This window comes from Apis mellifera, linkage group LG7 (assembly GCF_003254395.2).
Source record: "Apis mellifera strain DH4 linkage group LG7, Amel_HAv3.1, whole genome shotgun sequence".
Classification (NCBI taxonomy): domain Eukaryota; kingdom Metazoa; phylum Arthropoda; class Insecta; order Hymenoptera; family Apidae; genus Apis; species Apis mellifera.
This window is the reverse complement of record NC_037644.1, coordinates 12,643,491-12,668,526: the sequence shown is the minus strand read 5'-3', so window position 1 is coordinate 12,668,526 and position 25,036 is coordinate 12,643,491. Positions and strand designations below refer to the sequence as shown.

General features: G+C 31.7%; 1 protein-coding gene across 8 annotated transcripts in view; it reads left to right on the top strand.

Moving 5' to 3' along the window:
- The window catches only part of LOC408915 (protein couch potato), a 183,129-nt gene that overhangs the window by 53,256 nt on the left and 104,837 nt on the right, over window positions 1–25,036 (top strand). The gene's annotated exons all lie outside the window — the stretch shown is intronic.

The window sequence follows — 25,036 nt, the reverse complement described above, 5'->3', positions numbered from 1 at the left end:
TGTTGAAACGCGGCGCGTACATCGAAATCCTGGTACAACATAGTGAAGAAGGGGATATAAATCAGCATTACGAGGGAAACGATTTTAAGGGAATCGGCATGAATTTAACGCCCGCCTCTCCTTTATTACTATTAATAATCCACCCACCTCGTAAACTCGTTTCGCCGTTATTTACATTTATTTACGGGCCTCGGTTATTTATGCGTATCATCGTCGTCGTCGACCTCGTTTAATTCGACAATTATTTGTTTTATTTTCATTTCTCGATTGTTATTTGTATCTTAGATGTGTGATACGTTTATATGTTTGATTATTATTATTTTTTTTTTGGATTTAAGAATGTTTGAGAATGTTTGAGAAAGTTTGTAATCCTTTTCCTTTTCTTTTTTGGAATCGTTTCTTATCAAGGAGGAACTCGATCGTACGTAATTCGCGAGTTACGAGGTATTATTAGAAGGAACATTTTCGACGACTATAGAATATACGAGCCGCTAATGACGAGTCCGCCACGAGTACGAGCATTAAGGGGTTAAGAACTCTTCTTACTTTCGCTGTATAGCCAAGTCTTAATTAGTCGTGTACAACTGTTCGTAGTTTTTTTTTTCCTTTCTTTCTTCTTCTTCTTCTTTTTTTTTTTTTTTTGTATATTTAAAATTATATACAAGATGGAAAAGTTGAAGATATTTTAAAATCTTTAGGAGAAATCTTTAGGTTGAAGTTTATTCGGATGGAAAATGGATGATATAATAATTTGTCGATCGTAATTCATCGATTTATCAATTTTATGCAAAGAAAATAACGAAAATAACGCGTATTTCGATCTGATTAAAATTTTCCTTTCTTTTCTTCTTCTTCTTCTTCTTCTTCTTTTTTTTCCGTTTTTCAATTTAAATAGAATTTCATTGAAATTTGTATTTAAGCTTCAAAAGTTTAAATTGAATTTAACATTTGCATGTCATTTGCATAACGACGTGATTGTTATGAAATAATTTATTCCAAACACCGGTCAACATTTATTATTATTGCAAGAATAACGCAATGATTTATTGTACATTTCGTATCTGTGCATAAATACACTTTTTATATCTCAATAGACGAGGCTGTAAATCTGTATTCCCGTGTCGAAAAACATCTGTCGCTCGAGAACGATCGAACAACTTCAAATTTTTATTACGTTCGTATTTACGTATATATATATATATATATATATATATATATATATGCGCGTAAATAATTCACATTCCTTTTTTTTTTTTTTCAAATCTCAAATCCACGTCACACTCGATGCATCGTAATCCTTTTTTTTTTTTTTTTTACACCTTCGAACCTTCAAATTTTTATTACATTCATCCCTGTATATATTCTTTTCTTTTTTACACCTTCGAGTCTTCAAATTTTTATTTCGTTCATCTATATTTTTTTTTTACATCTTCTTCAAATTTTTATTACATTCATTCCTGTATATATTCTTTTCTTTCTTACACCTTCGAGTCTTCAAATTTTTATTTCATTCATCTATATATTTTTTTTTACATCTTCTTCAAATTTTTATTACATTCATCCCTATATATATTCTTTTCTTTTTTACATCTTCGAGCCTTCAAATTTTTATTTCATTCATCTCTCTCTCTCTCTCTCTCTCTCTCTCTCTATATATATATATATATATATATATATATATATATATATATATATATATATATATATATATATATTTTTTTTACATCTTCTTCAAATTTTTATTACATTCATCCCTATATATACTCTTTTCTTTTTTACACCTTCGAATTTTTAAATTTTTATTTCATTCATCTATATATTTTTTTTTTTATATCTTCTTCAAATTTTTATTACATTCATTCATATATATATTCTTTCTATATATATTCTATATTTATTTTATATATATTCTTTCTATTTCTTTTCTTTTTTACACCTTCGAGTTTTTAAATTTTTATTTCATTCATCTCATATATATATATATATATATATATATATATATATATATATATATATTTTTACATCTTCTTCAAATTTTTATTACATTCATTCCTATATATATTTTTTCTATATATATTCTATATATATTCTTTCTATTTCTTTTCTTTTTTACACCTTCGAGTCTTCGAAATTTTTATTTCGTTCATTTCTCTATATATATATATATTTTTTTTTTACATCTTCTTTAAATTTTTATTACATTCATTCCTATACATATTCTTTCTTTCTATATATATTCTTTCTATTTCTTTTCTTTTTTACACCTTCGAGTTTTTAAATTTTTATTTCGTTCATTTTTCTATATATATATATTTTTTTTTTACATCTTCTTCAAATTTTTATTACATTCATTCCTATACATATTCTTTCTTTCTATATATATTCTTTCTATTTCTTTTCTTTTTTACACCTTCGAGTCTTCAAATTTTTATTTCGTTCATTTCTCTATATATATATATTTTTTTTTACATCTTCTTCAAATTTTTATTACATTCATCGTTATGTATATATATGTACACGTAAATAATTCATATTTTTTTTTATCTCAAATCCACGTCATACTCGATACATCGTAACTCTTTTTTTTATCTTTTTTTATACCTTCAAATTTCATTCGTCGTATAAATAATTCACATTTCCTTTTTTTATATCAAATTCATGTCACACTCGATACATCGTAATTCTTTTTTTTCTTTTTACAACTTGGAATCTTCAAATTTTTACATTATGATTATTATTTTTTATTTTTAATATATATATATATAAATCTTTTTTCTTTTCACACTTTCGAATCTTCAAATTTTTATTTCATCGCTATATATGTATCCTTTTCTTTTTTACTCCTTCAAGCTTTCAAATTTTTATTAGATTCGCTATATATCCTTTTCTTTTTTACATCTTCGAGTCTTCAAATTTTTATTACATTTATCGCTATGTATATATACGTACACGTAAATAATTCATATTTTTTTTTATCTCAAATCCACGTCACGATACATCTTTTTCTTCTTTTTACATCTTCGAATCCTCAAATTTTTATTACATTGTATTTACATTACGATTTTAATTTTTTAATATACATATAATCTTTTTCTTTTTCAAACCTTCGAATATAAATAATTCACGTTTCATTTTTCCTCAAATCTACACTCGATACATCCTCTTCCCTCTCTTCTTCTTTTCACATCGATAACATTTTAAACGTTAATCTCTATCTTAATCACAAATACAAAAAAAAAAACAAATAAATGAACAATCAGCATCGAATTAAACTTTCAAAATATTCCGAATATTTGATTCAATCAGCTTCGATTTATTAATTAACACGTTGCATTACGATTATCAATTACAACCATCTTTTTTTACTCTTCTTCACGATCCTCGCGATAATTATATACACATACAATTTATACATAATTTAAACATATATATAATTATATACACATACATGATCGATATTATTCCGCTGCTCTGAGCGAGGATCGATAACAGGTATTATATACATCAAACACGCGTTTTAACCCTCTCCTTAGACGTCAAATCCCACGCCTCTGTACAACACTTGATCCCCTCGCCCGGCCTCTCAAACACCCGTTCGCTCGCCCACAACTTCAAAATCTCTCATTACCCACCACACGCTCAACCATCCTCTCAAACACCCTCCAATTTGACCATCTCCGCGAACCATGTCACGGACGCCACGGAAGCCCTCGTTCGGCCTAACTCGTCGCCTTTCCTCCCTTCTTTTTTTCCTTTTCCTCTTCTCTTTCGATCGAGGAAACGACACTTTTAACAACCGAAAATCGATTAAATCGAATCGAGGATAAAGGATTTTTCTTCTAAAAATCAAAAAAGGGTTTTTAATTATTTTTACTTATAGGAATTAATTTATTGGTCGATTTAAGTCTGTCAAGAGTGTATCAAGTTGAGTAAATTATCGAATATGAGATTTATATAATTCTTCTTGTTCCTTTTTCCAATTCCTTGCAGGAATAACAAAAGTTTTTTAACGTAAAATTATTCTCCTGCCTATGATTATAAAAAAAAAAGATTCGAATTAATCGAAAAATAATTCGAATAATTCGCACTGATCGCAATTTAAAAAAATCGAATCCTTTGTTATCCATAGATATTGCATAAGGGGACGCGATTAAACGCGTGTGACGTGACGCGTCGCCCATACTTGTTGGCTTCGTCAAATCAGATAAACCTTCGTCAAATCAGATAAACACAACATCGCGTCGCCTATTAGAGCGAGTGAATAGGAAACCGTTTGTAAACCGGTCGTTGTGACACAAACGGATTCGATGCCTCCGCCCAGATTTCCATTATTACAACTTCTCCCTTCCCTTGACTCCATGAGAAATCCAGGAATACGAAATCGTGTTGTTGAACAATTGTTTCGTTAGAATCGTCTAAAATTTGTTCAGAATTTTTGTTTCTTCTTTTTCGCGAATGGCTTGATTTATTCGTCGAGGTTAGAAAGATATTTGGACGTTTAAAAATTTATAGAATTGGAAACAGTGTTGAGAGATTAAATGAGATTAATAATGCTTGGTGAAATGAATAAAGTAACAATTTTCTTTTAAAATTTAAAATTAACCGTATCTCTTTCGATTCTGTAATAATTTTTGAACGGTGGAGGATATCAGATGTTATTATTTTTATTGACGGTATACTCTATATTTTATTTCCGTTTTAAAATTTGTTATTTCTGTTCGATACTGTTTTGTTCTTGTTTTCATCCACTCCAATTGTTGTTTACACGATGTATCGATTCAGCTCGACGATCTCGAATTAATAAAAATTATACAGCCAAGTATATACAAGGATGTTTATCCTTGTGAACGTTACTCGAAATTTTTGTTGTTAAAATTCTTCTTTCATTTCATTTATCCACAGGCAACGATTCGTAGATATTACGTTTCAATGTGAAGTAAAACTGAAATTAAAAATTAATCGAAATTATATACGTCAGATTTATTATTAATCAGAGTGAAGTTGAATGAATTTGAATTGAATTCAGGGATCGATATTCAATTTTTCTTCTCCTATTTCGTTTTTCAAGAAGAAATTTGATATCCTTGATTTATCTTGCTACAATAATTCACGTTGCGAGTCCCAATGTGAAGTAAAACTGAAACTGAAATTAATCGAAATTATATACGTCAGATTTATTATTAATCAGAATGAAGTGAAATAAATAATTCTCAGTTTGAACTTGAATCGAATTCAGGGATCGATATTCAATTTTTTTTCTCCTATTTCGTTTTTCAAGGAAAAACTTGATATTCTTGATTTATCTTACTGAAACTAAAAATTAATCGAAATTATATACGTCAAATTTATTATTAATCAGAGTGAAATAAATAATTCTCAGTTTGAACTTGAATTGAATTCAGGGATCGATATTCAATTTTTCTTCTTCTATTTCGTTTTTCAAGGAGAAACTTGATATCCTTGATTTATCTTGCTGAAACTAAAAATTAATCGAAATTATATACGTCAGATTTATTATAATCAGAGTGAAGTTGAATGAACTTGAATTGAATTCAGGGATCGATATTCAATTTTTCTTCTCCTATTTCGTTTTTCAAGGAGAAACTTAATATCCTTGATTTATCTTGCTACAATAATTTATCTTGTGAGTGAAACTGAAATTAATCGAAATTATATACGTCAGACTTTTATTAATTTTCGTGATTAGAGTGAGGTGAGATAAACTTCTCAGTCATCGAACAATTGAATTCAAGGATCTAGATTCAATTTGGTGAGAAACGAATTAAGAAAATAATAATAAAATAATTGCAACGGGATGAAAATATCGAGAGTTGCAATTAAAATTAAAAGATTCGCATTAAAATTAAAAAATAATACGTTACGAAATTTCTTCACTTATTATAAATATTCGAAATGTTCGGAAGATCGCGTTGCAACGTTCATTCGAATATGAGAATCGTTCATATTTGTTTGGAAAATTTTGTTAGAGCCGTCTGTCTCGTCCTCGATCGACGACAAAAAGAAGAAGAAGAAGAAAAAAGAATTGTATTCTCAACGAATGGAAAGCCAATATTTCAATGGAAAGAAATACGTTTTCAAAGCTTGCCTGCTCGACTTTTTATTAATTTCTTTCATCGAGTCGTCTCCACGAGTGTTCGAAAACTTTCGAGGAAATCGTGGTTTCTCGAGGCAGCGGAATATAGATTTTACAACTGTTTCGAAAACTTTTCCAACATCTTTTCTTTCCTTCATCGATCTTGCCTTCTTTCTTCTTCTTCACGATGGGTAAAATCTTCTCCTCATCGAATACCTCGTAAAAGAATTAATATCTCGAAAACGTGTCTGCACCAATTCGTAGAAAAATTGTAGAATCCGATCTCATTCGTTGGATCGAGCCATCAACAATTAATCGCATCTTGCGATGAATCGTCGAAAATTTTCTCCTCTCTTTCATATAAAGAATTCCTTTAATAATGTCTGCACCAATTCTGTAGAAGAGCATGGATCGTTTCGAAATTGTCAGAATTTTTAGACGAATAATTGAACGGATCGATTTTGTAGAAATAAATCGAGTCGAATCGAGAACATTAATCGGATTTCAATTCGAAATTTCGCGAAATTTCACCTTAAATTCGGTTCGTTCAATTTAATTCCCCCTATTCCTAGGAGGAATGAAGTATCGAGTCGGAAGAAATCGGGAGGGGGATGCTAAAACTCTGTGTGAGATCTCCGTGTCGAGTTTGTCGGATAAGTCGGTGGGTCTCTAGGCGCACGATAGGCTGACCCAAATTCCCAACTTCTATTCTATTCCACCATTCTCCAAGGGACCAAGGGGTCAAGGTTCTCCAAACGTCCAAAGTGAATCGACTCGAGATGCTCACCCTCGAGATTTCGATACCCGATATTCCACTGCTATTTTTAAAAACTTTCTGTATTTCTCTGTATTCCCAAACCTCTTACTCTCTCTCTCTCCACTTTCTCAGTTCCAATCAAAACTTCCAGCTTGTATATATATATCTATCTATTATAGATTTGGAGCAATGAGGTGTTGACACGAAAATTGAGGAATCGAATGGAGGAGATATTCGAGAAGAATTCGTATATAAAGATATTATGTTATGCTTACTTTAATTCTTGATATTGAACTTTATCGATTTCCATATCGAGAGAGAGAGAGATTGGACAGAAATTTAGAAGATCGATTTTAATAAAAAGTAAATGAAGAAAAATTTTAATTTTCCAATTTTCGTCCCTCGCACAAAACCATCCAGGCGTATTTACATTTCTCCATCGTCGATTCTCTCGATGGAGAAGATATACCAGATAGCCAGGTGCGAATATGGAGAGAGATCGAACAGAAATTTAAAAGGAAGAATTTAGGATCAAATATATTGGTGAAAAGTGAGCGAGGAAAATTTTAATCTTCAATTATTTCTTTATGCGCAAAAAAAAAAAAAGGAATCTAAGGTTTCTTCTCTATGGATATTTCGACACCAGAGAGGAGACGAGATTCGAGACGTTTTAACTGGAGAATATAATCGTTATCGGGTCGAATTATCTTGCATCGATATTTATCGGATCTCGGAGACTCGAGATCCCTGTTATCCTACACCCGTGGCGTATTGTTGCGTGCCATTGGTCCAACCGGAAACACGCCCCTCCCCCCCGAACGCTCGCAGTAACGAGCGTTGTGTCTGTTGGACGAGCGCCAACGTTTCCCTAGGATAACTGCTAATGATCCTTCCTGTTATCGCGTCGAGCATCTCTCTACGATCTTAAACCTACTCCATAAACCGATATTTTTCGACCTATCTATTTTTAACCGTCTATGAAATTGTTTCGCGGACGGAGTTGGCCATTGACCCGACGTTGAAAAAGTAACTAGATAAAGTTACTACGATCGATCGAATTAACACGCTTCGAATTACATTTATTCGTGGAATTATCGTAGCTTTTTAATCGTTTACAATTATTTTCCAATTATTGTTATGTTTCGAATTTAGAGTTAAATAGGAACTGTTACTTTTCGAATTAAATACTGCGAATTTAATTTAAATTATTTCACATCAAGAATTGGAATTAGGGTATTAACTCGTTGAGAAAGTAACTAGATAAAGATAAAGTTACTATAATCGATCGCTCGAATTACATTTATTCGTGGAATTATCGTAGCTTTTTAATCGTTTACAATTATTTTCCAATTATTGTTATGTTTCGAATTTAGAATTAAATAGGAGCTGTTACTTTTCGAATTGAATACTGCGAATTTAATTTAAATTATTTCACATCAAGAATCGGAATTAGGATATTAACTCGTTGAAAAAGTAATTAGATAAAGGTAAAGTTACTACGATCGATCGAATTAATACACTTCGAATTACATTTATTCGTGAAATTATCGTTTTTAATCGTTTACAATTATTTTCCAATTATTGTTATGTTTCGAATGATAAGTAATTTCTAACTATTAAATTTTCCCCACGATCCATTTGCTTTTTCAAATTAGAGTCAAACATGAGCTATTACTCGAATTAAATATTGCGAATTTAATTTAAATTATTTCACCAAGGATCGGTATTAATTCGTTGAAAAAGTAACTAGATAAAGATAAAGTTACTACGATCGATCGAATTAACACGCTTCGAATTATATTTATTTGGAATTATCGTAGCTTTTTAATCGTTTACAATTATTTTCCAATTATTGTTATGTTTCGAATTTAGAGTTAAATAGAAGCTGTTACTTTTCGAATTAAATATTGTGAACTTAATTTAAGTTATTTCATATCAAGAATCGGAATTGGATATTAACTCGTTGAAAAAGTAACTAGATAAAGATAAAGTTACTACGATCGATCGAATTAACACGCTTCGAATTACATTTATTCGTGGAATTATCGTAGTTTTTTAATCGTATAATTATTTTCCAATTATTGTTACGTTTCGAACGATAAATTATCGAGACAACTTATGCAACTAAGTTTATTCCAAGTAATTTCTAACTATTAAATTTTCCCCACGATCCATTTGTGAAAGTCATTTGCTTTTTCAAATTAGAGTAAATGTCAAACATGAACTGTTAATTTTCCTCGAATTAAATACTGCAAACCTAACCTAATTTAAATTATTTCACATCAAGAATCGGAATTAGGATATTAACTCGTTGAAAAAGTAATTAAATAAAGATAAAGTTAAATAATTACTTGTACTAAAATAGTAACGTTTATTCTAATAGTCATTATACTTGATTTCGTATTAGTCTCGACAATTACAATTATTTTATTTTATTTTATAATTAACTTCAATTATTAAATTTTGTCCCATCACCGTTCGTCGCTATCTCTCACTTCTTTCTTTTTAAATTAGAGTCGAACACAAGCTGCTACTTTTCCTCGAATTAAATATTGCAAATCCAAACCTAACCTAACTTTTTCACCCGCGATCAGAGTTGGACGTTTAACCCGTTGAAAAAGTTTAAACTTTTTGGTTAAAAATAAAGTTACTTCAAGTTAATTAACTTTAACTTTAAATATTTAAATAATATTTATTCGTATTATTGATCTGCTTTTCAACAATCAACAATTATCCAGATAACTTTAACTATTAAATTTTCTTCACTGTCCATAATTAACATTTCTTTTTATCCATAAGATTTTAAGTACCAATTTCTTCATCCAACTCGCTCTTTTAATCATCGGATTGATTTTATTTATTTTTTTCGAAATCGCTTCTTGTTTATCGATTAAAGTTGAGCGAGGATAATCGTCGTGGTTGAACAAGTTGATTAACATTTGGCGGTAAATATAAACGTGTTGGAAACGAAACTGCGTAATAATAATTAGTTAAAAACTCGTTTAACGCTGTTTAATTATACACACAATTATATCGTGTTCGGTTTCGTTTTAATTGGAGGAATTTCAGAATTTCCTTAAAAATAGAATAAAATAATATAAAATAAAACATTCGATATTCGTTTTCGCTCGTACATTCGATCCCGGATCGGGTTACATCGCTCAATTTATCAATTTTTGCGAAACTGTTATTCGTCTAATAAACGGGGATGAACCCGTTTATTCACGGGTTAATTTTAAACTCGTGAAATAATCCTCGCGATCGAATTGAATAAAATCTGATCTGTATCATTATTTTATCAAGTTTTCGGGAAAACAAGCAAGTGGAATTATACGATGGATTATATTCTTAACCAACATTTGCAATCTTTCGCAGCTGAGCAAACTTTAAAATCGTTGTGCTTGAAAATTAGGAAAAATATACTCGTGGAGGGTGTCCCGAAAATATCAATCCAAGATATTCCCAAGCAGCAACTTCAATGGGGAAAAAAAAAGAATTCGACTCGATTCGATTCTTCAAAAGTGAAAAGTCATCGATCGGAGCTGGGTCAAGTATCTTTTCTTAATTTTTCTTCTTCCAAAACCATCCATCGTTTCCACGTTTCGCTCGTCGAAAAATACGCGTGGATTTTTTTTTTCCATATCTGTTTCAAACTCCCGTTTGTTTCAACAACGAGATTTCACGATATTCAACGAGGAGGAAGAAGAGAAAAGAGAAAGAGAGGGGAGATATAAAAAAATTCCTGCGGTTCAACAGAATTAAACTGCAAAAAAAGCTTAACTTTTTGATTCTTGCTATCATCCCCTCTTTTTTTAAAACTCTACACTCCTCTGTTAAACAGAGAAAGGAGGAAAATATGCTTGGACACCGAAAGAAAGAAAGGAGGAGACGAGCGAAGAAAAGAGAACTGAGAAGAAGAAATAATAAATGAGAGAAAGGTGTTCGAAAGTGGCGCGTTTCGAGGAAAGAAAAAAATAAGTAAATAATTTGGAAAATTATTCGTTGGTTGGATAACGAGTGGCACGAATATACTCGTCGTCGAGCGAGATAATGCGCGTGAAAGGAAGCGCATTTGGAGGTTTGCAAGTGTGTGGCGTGGAAGAAACGCTAACGACTTCTGTAACTTCCGGCGGAAAAGCGGGAGTTTGGAGAAAGGAGGAAGAAAGAAAAGGGATGCGAGAGGAAAAAAGTTCAAATGTCGTTATTGCGCGTTCTTCTTTTCCATTCTTATTTTTTTCTCGTTGGACGAAACACTTTGCAAGACAAGCAATTCCTCGATCCAAGGATCCTAATAATCCTAATTTATTCCTCGATTATTCCTCGATTCCTAGCTTGTTGATAGAAAGGAAACATACTATTTTTTTATCAATTATTGAGATTGGAAATTGTTCGTTTCTCCTCTACGAGTCTTTTACATGATTCGAAAAATATACGCGGGGAAATTGTTCGAGCAATTTGCTCGATCGTGAATCGAGAAATCTCTGGAATTATAAATAATCACGATTCTGGAAAAATATAATTATTTTCAACAAACAAAATTTTCCAATCGTTCAAAGTATACTGGAGAAGAGAGAAATTGGAAAGATACTTTTCCAAGCGGATATTAATTTATTCTCTTCTGTATCGTTTTTAGAAAAAAAAAAAAGAAGAAATACGCTCGCCTTCGTGTATACACAATTTTCCAACTTCGTTCAACGGAGCGCGATTTCATCTAATTCCTTCCTGGCAACCGTGGCGAACTTTTGGATTTCATCGTGGAATGAGCGGGAGTTCGTCTCTGGGAAACTAATACACAAAGAGATCGTGGTAAACTTTGTTAGAGATAGCATTGAATTTCGCCACAGGAATCCTCTCTCTAAGATTCTTCCTTTTTTATTCTACACATATATATATATATAAAGTTAGAGGAAAAAGTGTTTGCAAAGCCTTTATACATTAATTCGACTCGGTGTATTTGCTCGACGAATACAAAAATTATGGATTAATTCTTAATACTTTGTTGTTAAACGTTTTTCACTCACGTTCTACTCTTAATTCTCTTCTCAAATGCATTTCAAAGATTGTGAATGAATTCGTTCGAATTTGTATTATACTTTCTAGGATTCTTCTTTCCTGTATTATACTAGGAGGAAGAATATCGAATATCTAGAATTATCTCATGGAATTTATAATTAATAATTGTTTGATAACACTCGTTTTTTTATTCGTGGATAAAAAAGAAATTACAGTCTGTATTTAGAATTATTTTTAAAGAAATTAATTTTTTTAATAATACCTTAGAGTGCATAAGATTCTTCTTTCCTGTATTATACTAAGAGGAAGAATATCGAATATCTAGAATTATCTCATGGAATTTAATTATTTGATAACACTCGTTTTTTTATTCATGGATAAAAGAGAAATTACAGTCTGTATTTAGAATTATTTTTAAAGAAATTAATTTTTTTAACAATACCTTGGACTGCATAAGATTCTTCTTTCCTGTATTATAGTAGGAGGAAGAATATCGAATATCTGGAATCATCTCGTGGAATTTAATTGTTCGATAATACTCGTTTTTTTATTCGTGGATAAAAGAGAAATTACAGTCTGTTTAGAATTATTTTTAAAGAAATTAATTTTTTTAACAATACCTTGGACTGCATAAGATTCTTCTTTCCTGTATTATACTAGGAGGAAGAATATCGAATATCTGGAATTATTTTGTGGAATTTAATTGTTTGATAATACTATTCGTGGATAAAAGAGAAATTACAGTCTGTTTAAAATTATTTTTAAAGAAATTAATGTTTTTAACAATATCTTAAACTGCATAAGATTCTTCTTTCCTGTATTATACTAGGAAGAATATCGAATATCTGGAATTATCTCATGGAATTTAATTGTTCGATAATACTCATTTTTTTATTCGTGGATAAAAGAGAAATTACACTCTGTATTTAGAATTATTTTTAAAGAAATTAATTTTTTTAACAATACCTTGGACTGCATAAGATTCTTCTTTCCTGTATTATACTAGAAGGAAAAATATCGAATATCTGGAATTTAATTGTTTGATAACACTCGTTTTTTTATTCGTGGATAAAAGAGAAATTACAATCTGTATTTAGAATTATTTTTAAAGAAATTAATTTTTTCAACAATACCTTGGAGTGCATACTAGAATTCTCGTTAATAGTTTCCTTTTTTTTCTACTTCTTCTTCCCGAAATATCACGAAAGAAGAGGAATACTCGAAGAGGTTAACAAGTTTGATCTGGGTGGCGCTGGAGCCGGAAATGGCGGCACAATGGAGGATATAGGGCAGGAACTGGGAGCGGAGTCGATCGTACGTGATCATCCATTATTATTCCCCGAAAATTATCCCCTCCCCTTTTCTTTCTCGCTCGTTTCCATATTACTTCGCTTCGATTCACATCTCTCTTCGAGATCCTCCTTTTCGACTCAATCCCTCGTAATTGAAATTGCGTCCTATAAACTTTGATCACTCGTTTTACAATTTCTTCTTTTCGACAAAAATTTTCAACGATTCTCGAAAGAGGAAACGAAAAAAAAATTCCATTCCTCCTCGTATTTTTATATACGAGAGTATTCTTCTTTTTATTTTATGAATTTTATGAATTTTCAAACCTGATCTCCGTGAATTTCGGTCGTTTCTTTTTCTTTTTTTCTGTCTCTCGAGAAAAAAGGCGAAATAAAATAAAATGAAATCACGATCGGGATTGCATAAAGGCATTCAAGTGTGGAATACGCGTCTCGATTCGAAGAGGAGGAAATAATGCTATCGACGAAATAGCCATTCTCGAGGTGGATCCAATCGGGCGTGATCGATTGTTCGGCGCAAATTGCATTTCCTTCCCCCGGACAAGCTGAGGGACATTCCACCAACTGTAATACCGTTCCAAAGAATGTCATTATCTCCTCCTTGCGCTCGTTACTCGATATTGCTTATATACTCGCCAAACGTAAATTCTCCAATTAAAAACGTTGGAGGGCAAAGCCCTTTCATTTTCGACGTTTCTTCTTTTTTTAAATTAAACTTTCTTTCCATTCCTTAATAATAATAGATTCTCATACATCGATACTATTCTAAATATTGGGTTGGTAACTAGGTAACTAAGTAATTGCGGATTTTTTTTAGAAAATCAAAGACAATTTTTTCATGGAACTAAATAACTTTATTCCGTAATGCGTTGCCCGTTTTGATCAATGACCTTTTGCCATCTTTCAGCCAGCATCGTAATCTCACGTTCATAAAACTTGTGGTTTTTATTAGCGAAAAACTGAATCAGGTACGATTCGATATCATCATCATTATTGAAATTTTTACCATTCAAGGAGTTTTGTAAAGATCGAAACAAAAAGTAATCGGATGGTGCAAGGTGAGGACTATATGGTGGATGTGGCAAAACATCCCAACCAAGCTCCAATAATTTTTGCCGAGTGACCAAACATGTGTGTGGCCTTGCATCGTCACGATGGAATACAACACCTTTTCGATTTGTCAATTCGGGTCGCTTTTCTTCAACCGCATCGTTTAATTTCGTTAGTTGTTCAATGTAGACAACAGAATTGATCGTTCGGTTGGGTGGTAAGAGTTCGAAATAGACAATTCCTTTGTAATCCCACCAAACTGATAACAAAACCTTCTTTCGACGAATACCAGCTTTTGATGTTGTTCGAGCTGGTTCACGTGGCCTGCTCCACCATCTTTTCCGCTTGATATTGTTGCAAACAACCCATTTTTCATCGCCAGTTATCGGTCGTTTCAAAAATGGATCATTTTCATTACGTTTCTTTAGCAAATCGCAGCTGTTAATGCGTTGCGTTAAATGCTTTTCTTTCAGTTCGCGAGGAACCCATATATCGAGTTTTTGAACATAGCCAAATTGTTTTAAGCGGTTTTCAATGCATGTATGCGATACATGAAGCTTCTCTGCAATCTCACGAGTTGTACTGTGACGATCCGAATCGATTATTGCTTTGATTAGGTCGTCATCAACTTCAACTGAAATCCGCAATTACTTAGTTGCCAACCCAATATTTTAATTTTTGTTCACACGAATTATCACTTACGATTATTTAAATTAATCATCCTCTTTTAAATAAAAATTCATAAATTTTCCGAACGATTTTCATTCAAACGAAAGAAAAAGGAAAAAAAGAACGAAACGCCACGCACGTAACGAGCTTTTCCGTGTAAATTAATTACCAAGATGCGAGAGAAGAGGAGAGAAGGAGGGACGAAATAACCAGATAATTATCTCCCTCTCCCCGTGTCGCGATCCGTGTACACGCACGCCGTTGGCGTTTCTTAACTTTATTAATTGGCGTTGCCCCGTTGCGGCAATTCGATGCAGCCAGATCGTTACAAGTTGAGGCAACCCGCCGCTCCATTACGTGTGCCATAGCACACACCACGTGTTCTCCCCTCCACTGTCGTTATTCGAGCCAGGCGCAAGGCGATCGAGTATCATCCGCCAAATTTCTTCCTTCCATCCGCGTTTAAGTTCCGGGCTGCTATATTCGATGGGGGGAAAAGTTGCTGTTTTAATTTTTCTTTCTTCCTCTTCCTTCTTTTCCAATCGATTCTTTGAGATTCGAGTTTGGATTGATTGTTGGTTGTTTATCTTGGGAAGATTGGGAAGGTTGAGAATAATGTGTTAAAATGTATTAAAGTAAAACGTTTACCATATGTTATGAGATAATATGAGTTTCATTAGTTGAAAGAATGAGTCCAATTTATTTCTCAGTATTCTGCAGAATATTGTGATGTTAAACTTTTTAAAAAGATTATTTTTTCCTTTCTCTCCCAATCTATGGTAAATAAAAAAAAAAGAATCGTCTCTCTATAAAACATAAAATTCGATTTCGAAAACTTCTTACCTTTTAGCTCGAAAATTCTGTCGCAAGAAAGAATTCAATCGATGAATTCACGAACCATAATTGATTGATAATTAAGGATGCGATTGCGATCTTGCGGTGATGTGACAAAAGGCTTTGTTATTTTCAACGGGGTCGGTTTTTGTCGTTTCCGACGAGGGACGAGAAGAGAGTTTCTCTTCCCTTTTTCTTTTTAACGTTTCGCAAAAAAGGAGAAAAAAACGAGGGCGGAAGTAATGGTCGACGAATCGTCGTTTCCCGTCGACGAGCCGGCCGACGGTAATTAATACCGAGAAAGGATTAACCAAGGAATAACGCGATGCGAACAAAAATAGGGGAAATCCCTCCTCTTTTTTTTTCCTTTTTTTCTTTTTTTTCTTTTTTTTTGGCGTTGCTCGCTTCGCCAAATATAATCCTGGATTATCCTCGAATACTTAACTGTTTGTGCGATTTTCAAGCATTTTTATATTCTCTCTCCCTCTCTCTTTCTCTCTCTCTTTCTTTCTCTCTCTTTCTTTCTCTCTCTCAAAGGAGAACGAATTACAATGGGTAGTTTCATTTCAGTTGGGGATAACGTCTCGGTGAAATTATATATTATTAAGGTAAAGATCGAGTGAATAAGACGCGTCTCTCTTCCGATTCAACTTTCTCTAAGGTTGACGTTCGTTTGGGGATCGTTGAATCCGAGTCGAAGGTTTGCAGATAGTTATTTTAGTAGTTAAGGAGGATAATTTGTTTTTTTTTTGGCGAAAGGAAAAAAAGAAAGAAAGAAAGGGAGCAAAAAGTTTATTCTTCGTTTGGATTTTTGAACGAATGGATGAACAAAGTAAGTATATGAGTTTGTACAGGAATTATATATGCAAGGTTTGTATAGGTTTTATAATGTTTTATAAATGGTGACAGGTATTTTTTTTTTTTTTTTTTGCGCAGCATCATCCATTTATCGGTGGACTGGTTTTTTTTTTTTTAAATGGATGCCGCGAAACGCGGCCAATTTTCAATTGAAAACTTTCACTCCGTTTCACTTCTGTCACGGTAAATTCAGATCCATGCCTAATGCAAATTAATCTCGATCGAAAGAAAAATGGATGGAAAGTCGATCGATATATAACCTCCGAATAATTATTTTTCTTTATCGTAGAAATATTTCGAAATGCGAGTAAATTTTCAATTTTCGAATCTCTATTTCCCGATTTTTATTTATTCTTTGATGTTTCCAATTTGTAATTGTTCTTCCAACTTTTAGTTTCAACAAAGTGTTTTAATCAATTTTCAATTCTTCAAAAAGAAAACGCGATTTCAAATATTTCTTGTTCTTCTTCAATCTCTTTCTACCCTTCTTTTTAATCCATAATTAATCTTTTAGGTAATATTTTTTTGATTTCAATTCCACAATTATTCAATTTGATTTTGATCATTACAAAACTCAATTCATAATTACTCCTTCAATCTGATCTCAAAAATTTCATAAACTACTTCATTTTCTTCAATTTGATCTCAAAGTCCAATTCTTTCAATTCAATAATTATTTCTTCACATTATATTCTTCTCACTTGATACATTTTACATTAATTCAATTCCTCAACAAAACAAATTATATAATCATCTCCCTTCAATTTGATCTCAAAGTCCAATTCTTTCAATTCAATAATTATTTCTTTACATTATATTCTTCACTTGATACATTTTACATTAATTCAATTCCTCAAACAGCAAATTAATCATCTCCCTTTTAATTCCAAAATCGATATACCTTCGATTCATAACTGCTTCACCTTACACCTTACTTTTAATTTCAATTCCACAAACAAATCTTCTCTCTTCCTCCACACCAACCTTAGAATCCTACGTATCCCTCTTTATCCTCCTCCATTCCTTTCTCTTTTCTTTTCTGACGAGCAACGCGTCTCGAAATGGACGAAATCCAGGAGAGAACCGTCGATCTCGGCTATCCGGAAACTCTGGAAGCATCAGGTGCTCGCAGGTGCAAGGTTAAATTGAACGAAGGGGGGCCTCGCGTGAATATCAACGTCATCGCGTTACAGGGAGGGAGTTTTAAGCCTCCTTCTTCCGGCACATGCCGAAGTGAGCACGGCTAAGAACCTTTCCCCCGTTTCAAATCCGTCCATCTCCTCTTTCCTTCTCTCCTTCTTCCTCGTTCTCCTCTTTCCTCGTTTGCGAGACGATGAAGAGGAATTTTAGAGGAGATTAGGGATCGTCCTCTCGAATTAAAATTATTAATAAAAAGCGTGGAGTGTCATCGTGACGTAGGATTCTTATAAATTTTTCGATTGAAATTATGGGAGGGAAATAGGTTTGTTGAAAATTTCTTCGATTCCATCGAGTTTCTTCCGAAAGATGGAGAGATAGTTTTAATGAATTATTCAATACTCGATTTCAATTCGAATACTAGGGAATATCGGTAAATTTTTAACCTCGACAGAGAAACATCGCGATTTTGTTTATACGCATATTTCCAGGATTATCACGAATTCTCGACGAGTGGATTTAAATAAAGATTCATCGGATATAAAGTAACATCTACCATAATTTTCTTTCCCCTTGCTAGCAAATTGAATCTCTTTACGTTACGAAATATAAATTATAGGTTATATATGGATACTGTGATTCGATGAAAATTACTTCAAAATCTGTGTTGAACCTAGAAGAGATAATAAAGAAAGATTAAATAATAGAGAATAAATGACAAAATTTATAAAGAAATTTTCCACCATATCTTCTCCTAAATCTCGAGTAATCTTCGAAATACGAAATATTAACTAAACATATATATATATATGCAATATAATTTAACATTACTTTCTCAAATTAATTAATAACAGTTGCATGGACAAATGTCGGCAACACGTAGAAAAATTAATTAATCACAATCTCAATACGTAATACAATTTATTCTACCGCAATTAACCTCTCCTCCTGCGATCGTTACACACGATTACAAACATAAATCAACTTTATCCCGAACTATAACACGTTGTAACGAGAGAAACACGCTTGAGAAAAGTTTACGACATCACACACTGGAAGAATAAAAGAATTTTCACTTTCATAAATTAAGAAACGACGAGATCTATATATATATACATATATACACACGTTAGTTACTTAGAGCATTAATCGAATCCGTGGCCGCAACAATCGTTTCGTTTCGTGCGCGTGTTGGGTAGCGACGTACGCATTAAGAGCAGTGAAAGCGGCTGGTCGCATTGTTTCCCTTATCCACCTGTTCGCACCATTGTTTTCGCGCCGCGCTCCACCCCACCCCACCCCCGTTCCTGTGGGAAATCTCTTCTCCCCCACAGCGAGGAGAAGACAATACGTGAGAAGATGTAGATCGATGCGGCCGAGATCGATCCGGCTGTCGTTCTCACGGGACAGCGGTTCGTTGTGTTACCCCGTTGCGTCTCCACTCGAGGCGGCGACTTCCGTCCGAAGTCTCCTTCCACTCCTATCCGCGTTAACGAGACCGAGGTTACCTCTTCTCCGCGTTTACATCGTGAATGGTACACGGTGATGGGGGGAATTTAGCGATGGGGTTGCTGCTACGATGATTTATCGTTGGAATAATAATGATAATAATAGTTGGAAGTAATGTGTAGCGCGGAATGTTCGAGGTTATATGAAAAGCGAGTAAATATTATTGAAGTATATTATTTAATTAATTAAGTATATTATTTAAAGTATATTATTTAATAATCAAATTTTGATGGTAGATGATGTGAAATAAATTAGGTTAATTCGAGGAAAGATATTAAGTTATGTTTGATTCTTTATTGTTCGAATAATAATTGGAAATAATTGTAGTGTGGAAAGTTCGAGGTTATATGAAAAGCGAGTAAATATTATTGAAGTATATTATTTAATTAATTAAGTATATTATTTAAAGTAAGTTTTATTTGTAACTGAGTTTTTCGACGGGTTAATCAAATTCTGATAGTAGATGATGTGAAATAGATTAGGTTAATTTGAGGAAAGATATTAGGTTATGTTTGATTCTTTATCGTTCGAATAATAATTGGAAATAATTGTAGCGCGGAATGTTTATATGAAAAGCGGATCAATTATAATAGGAATAAATATTATTGAATATTATTTAATTAATTAAGTATATTATTTAAAGTAAATTTTTTAACTGAGTTAAAAATAATCAAATTCTGATCGTAGATGATGTGAAAGTAGACTAAGTTAATTCGAGGAAAGATATTAGGTTATGTTTGATTCTTTACCGTTCGAATAATAATAATAATTGGAAATAATTGTAGTGCGGAATGAATGAGGTTATATGAAAAGCGGATCAATTATAATAGGAATAAATATTATTGAATATTATTTAATTAATTAAGTATATTATTTAAAATAAGTTTTATTTTTAACTGAGTTAATTCGAGGAAAAATATTAGGTTATGTTTGATTCTTTATCGTTCGAATAATAATAATAATAATTGGAAATAATTGTAGTGCGGAAGGTTCGAGGATCAATTATAATAGGAATAAACATTATTGAATATTATTTAATTAAGTATATTATTTAAAGTAAATTTTTTAATTGAGTTAAAAATAATCAAATTCTGATCGTAGATGATGTGAAAGAAGACTAAGTTAATTCGAGGAAAGATATTAGGTTATGTTTGATTCTTTATCGTTCGAATAATAATTGGAAATAATTGTAGTGTGGAAGGTTCGAGGTTATATGAAAAGTGGATCAATTATAATACGAGTAAATATTATTGAGGTATGATTATTTAAAATAAGTTTTAATTAAGTTAAATTTTTTCGATGGATTAATCAAATTTTAATCGTAAATGATATGAAATAGACTAAGTTAGGTTAGGTTTGGAATATTTAATTCGAGGAAAAATAGTAGGTTATGTTTAACACTGAATTTGAAAAAGAGATAATACGGAAAGGATAAGATTACACGAAAAGTCTATTAATTATAATACGAGTAAATATTATTGAAGTATTTTAATAAATATTTATTTACAGTAAGTATATTTTTAACTAAGTTAAAAACGGGTTAATCAAATTTTGATCGTAGATGAAATAGACTAAATTAATTCGAGGAAAAATATTAGGTTATGTTTGATTCTAATTGAAAAAGAAATACGTGGATCGTAAACAGCGATTAGGGAAATTTAATAATCAAAGTTGCTTCGATAATTTATCGTTCGATGAATAATAATAATAATTGGAAATAATTGTAGTGCGGAATGTTCGAGGTTACGCGAAAAGCGGATCAATTATAATAAATGTTATTTAATAAATAATTATTTAAAGTAACTTTATCATCGAGATTTTCAACTAATTTGTTTTTAATTTTTTCAGCAGATTAATGGCCAACTTTGATCGTGGCTGATGTAAAATAGATTAGGTTAGGTTTGATTTTAATTCGGAGAAAAGTACGCTCGGTAAGGTAGTTTAATGTTTAATTAATTTGAAAAAAGGCTGATACGTTTATGTGGATCGTGAACAGTGATTTAACAATTGAGATAGAATAGATGAATAATAATTGGAAATAATTGTAAACAAACACTACGTGAAATCAGCTGTAATAGATAAATGTTATTTACGAGCATTTTAACAAATAATTACTTAAAGTAACTTTATTCGAGAATTCTAACTTTTTCAACTGGTTAACGTCCAACTCTGATCGTGAGTGATGTGAAATAAATTACGTTAGGTTAGGGTAGATTAAGTTTGCAGCATTTGATTTTAATTCGAGGAAAAGTAGCACGCTCGGTAAGGTAGTTTCTGTGCTTGATTAATTCGAAAAAGAGGTGGCTGATACGTGGACAGCGATGGGGGAAATTTAATCAAAGTTGCTTCGATAATTTATCGTTCGATGAATAATAATAATAATAATTGGAAACAATTGCAATGCCAAACATGTTCGAGGTTACGGGAAAAGCGGATCAATTGTAATTAAACGAGCAAATATTGCTTAAATATTTCAATAATTTGAATATTTCTTAATACGTGAAGCGAACAAAGTTAGGTTAGGTTTACAGTATTCGATTTTAATTCGACGAAAAGTGTGCTTCACGAGATAACTTACGCTTGAAAAAAACAAATGGCCACGTAATGATATTTTTTCGTGTCGAAAAATCGAAAAATATTGCAGCAAGAAAACGATACGATTTCTAAAAAGTATATCGGAGAATCGTAAAAAGAGAAAATATTGATTCTGAAAGAAAGAAATATTCGTGATAATATTTATGAATCCAAGGATAAATATATCTTCCTTGCTATTCGATTTTAATTCGGAGAAAAAGAACATAATACGATACGTTCGATGTGAGAGAAACGATATCTCGCCATACTTTCTCCGATCCAGAGACAATCGTTTAAATCGTTTAATCATCGTTTCTTTTTTTTTTATTCATCCAGCTGAATAATTTACACGAATAATCGAAACGGTACGTGAAAAACGATGGCGAAACAAACGAACGGAATCCCCTTTTGTGACGGCGAAAGAAAGGCTGTCGGAAGTATGAGCGCGGGACAGGTTTTCCCGACTGGCGTGCCGCCAAATCAGTATGTAATTTACTGTCTCCATTTTGCTTACTTCCGTACGGCGGTCGTACAATGCGTTTCTCTCGGGGTTGAAACTGGGTCAAGAATAGAATTTGAAGGGAAAATACGAGCAACGTTTCCACGTTTGTATTATTCCATGAATATTCACACCGATCCCCGACTTTGCATAAAGAAAATTGAACGATAAAATCGAATTAATCGTTTCCCTTTTTCTTTTTTCTTTCCTTTTCCGCTTCCGTTCTTTCTTTCTAATAAATCGAATATCGATGTATCACGATTAATGTATTAATATTAACGTATATAAACAGCGTATATGAAAAGAATATTTCTCAGCTGTTAATCGGTGTCTCGATGTGTAAAAGTCACATTTATCGATAATCCCGTTCGAACGCTTACGAAAAATTATATATAGATCGAAGGAATACAATTGTTACAATTTTCGCGAATTTTCAAGTATGAATAATTGACCGTAACAGTTTCCTCCGGACGCATAAATAGGTTGTCTGCTCCCCGGATATCGTAAATCTCGTTTTTCACCCTTCCCCGTAGTTTACACGGTTATTACTAGATGTTAGTCGCGTGTTATTAGAATCAATATTTTCCTCCGTCAGACTGGGATTGCTATGCGATTACGAAACGCACATTGTAGATTCTTGTTGTATCAATTACTATATATATATATATATTATTCGACAAGTGGAAATTTGATGGAAAAAGTATTGGATCGAATTTTTTCGAGAAATTCTTTTTAAAAAAATACCAAATTCCATCTTTCAACTCGATGGACGAGATTCGTGTCCAAAAGAATCATCGATTTCACGTTTAAAGAAAATTCGTAAATTATTTGGAAGGAAGGAAAATTTGAAAAGTTTGGAAAATTGCAAGCGGGTTGGATTAATAATTTTAATCGTTTGGAAATAATCGGAGGGGGTGGAGAAAGGATCGATCTCGGGTCGAAGGCAGTCTCGAAGCGTCCGTTACCGAAATACGTAAGGGAGAGGGAGGAAAAACACGCGGCAGTACGAAAATGTCCGTCACTCCGGGCGAAAATAACTGCGGCTCGGTGGCGGCCGTCCCATCTATCACCTCGCTTAAAGCTTGGTCGCGCGCGCGTCTACTAATCACACGAGCTTAATTTAACCGGCATTAATCCGCGACCGATTACGGCCCATACGGCGATAAAACCTGCATAATTAATATACGCGGGGATTGGAATTATCCGCCGTTGGACGCCGATCGTCGATTCGATCCTGATACTTTTTCTTTAAATTATTTGTATTAATTATGAATTACGTGTTTTGTTCGAAAGTAATTGTGATAAATATTTCGATACTGAATTTTTTATAAATTTTTAATTTGTATTAATTACGTGTTTTGTTCAAAAGTATAATTCGAAAAATATTCGAAATTATAATTTTTTCTTTATTTGAAAATTAGCAATGATTCGATGCTGAATTTTTTCTTTAAATTATTTGTATTAATTACGAATTACGTGTTTTGTTCGAAAGTAATTGCGAAAAATAATTCGATGCTGAATTTTTTCTTTAAATTATTTGTATTAGTTACGAATTATTTTATTCGAAAGTAATTGTGAAAAATATTCGAAATAATAATTTTTTTTTTATTTAAAAATTAGCAATGATTCGATGCTGAATTTTTTCTTTAAATTATTTGTATTAATTATGAATTACGTGTTTTGTTCGAAAGTAATTGCGAAAAATTTTCGAAATTATAATTTTTCTTTGAAAATTAGCGATAATTCAATGCTGAATTTTTTGTAAATTATTTGTATTAATTATGAATTATTTTGTTCGAAAGTAATTGCGATAAATATTTCGATGCTGAACTTTTTGTAAATTATTTGTATTAATTATGAATTAAGAAGTAATTGTGAAAAATATTCGAAATAATAATTTTTTTTTTATTTGAAAATTAGTGACGATTCGATGCTGAATTTTTTCTGAATTATTTGTATTAATTACGAATTATTTTGTTCGAAAGTAATTGCAAAAAATATTTCGATGCTGAACTTTTTGTAAATTATTTGTATTAATTACGAATTACGTGTTTTATTCGAAAGTAATTGCGAAAAATACTCGAAATTATAATTTTTATTTGAAAATTAGCGACGATGATAATTGGTTTAATATCTAAATATAATTTGTTAATTTTAGAGACAAGCACGAGTACAAAAGTAAAATGATATTCGTTTAAATTGTTCGATCAATCTGCCAATGATCGATTCGATGTTGATTTTCTTTTTCTAAATTATTTATATTAATTATGAATCCGTATTTTATTCGAGCAATCGTAAAAAATTTTCCCTTTATCGAAAAAAATTAATAACGATTAATATTTATATTAATTATGAATCCGTATTTTATTCGACCATAAAAAAATATTCGAAATTTAATAATTTTTCCTTCATTTTAATTATTGATATAACCATTCGATGCTCAACTTTTTCTAAATTATTTATATTAATTATGAATCCGTATTTTATTCGACCATAAAAAAATATTCGAAATTTAATAATTTTTCCTTCATTTTAATTATTGATATAACCATTCGATGCTCAACTTTTTCTAAATTATTTATATTGTATTTATATTCCAATATCTGGCATCTGTCGTTTATTCAATTGTAAAAAAAAAATATTCAATGTTATAATTCTTCCTTTATTTTTATTTGAAAATTAATAACGATTAATTTGATTGGCTCAACATCTAAATTCTTTTTAAAATAAAA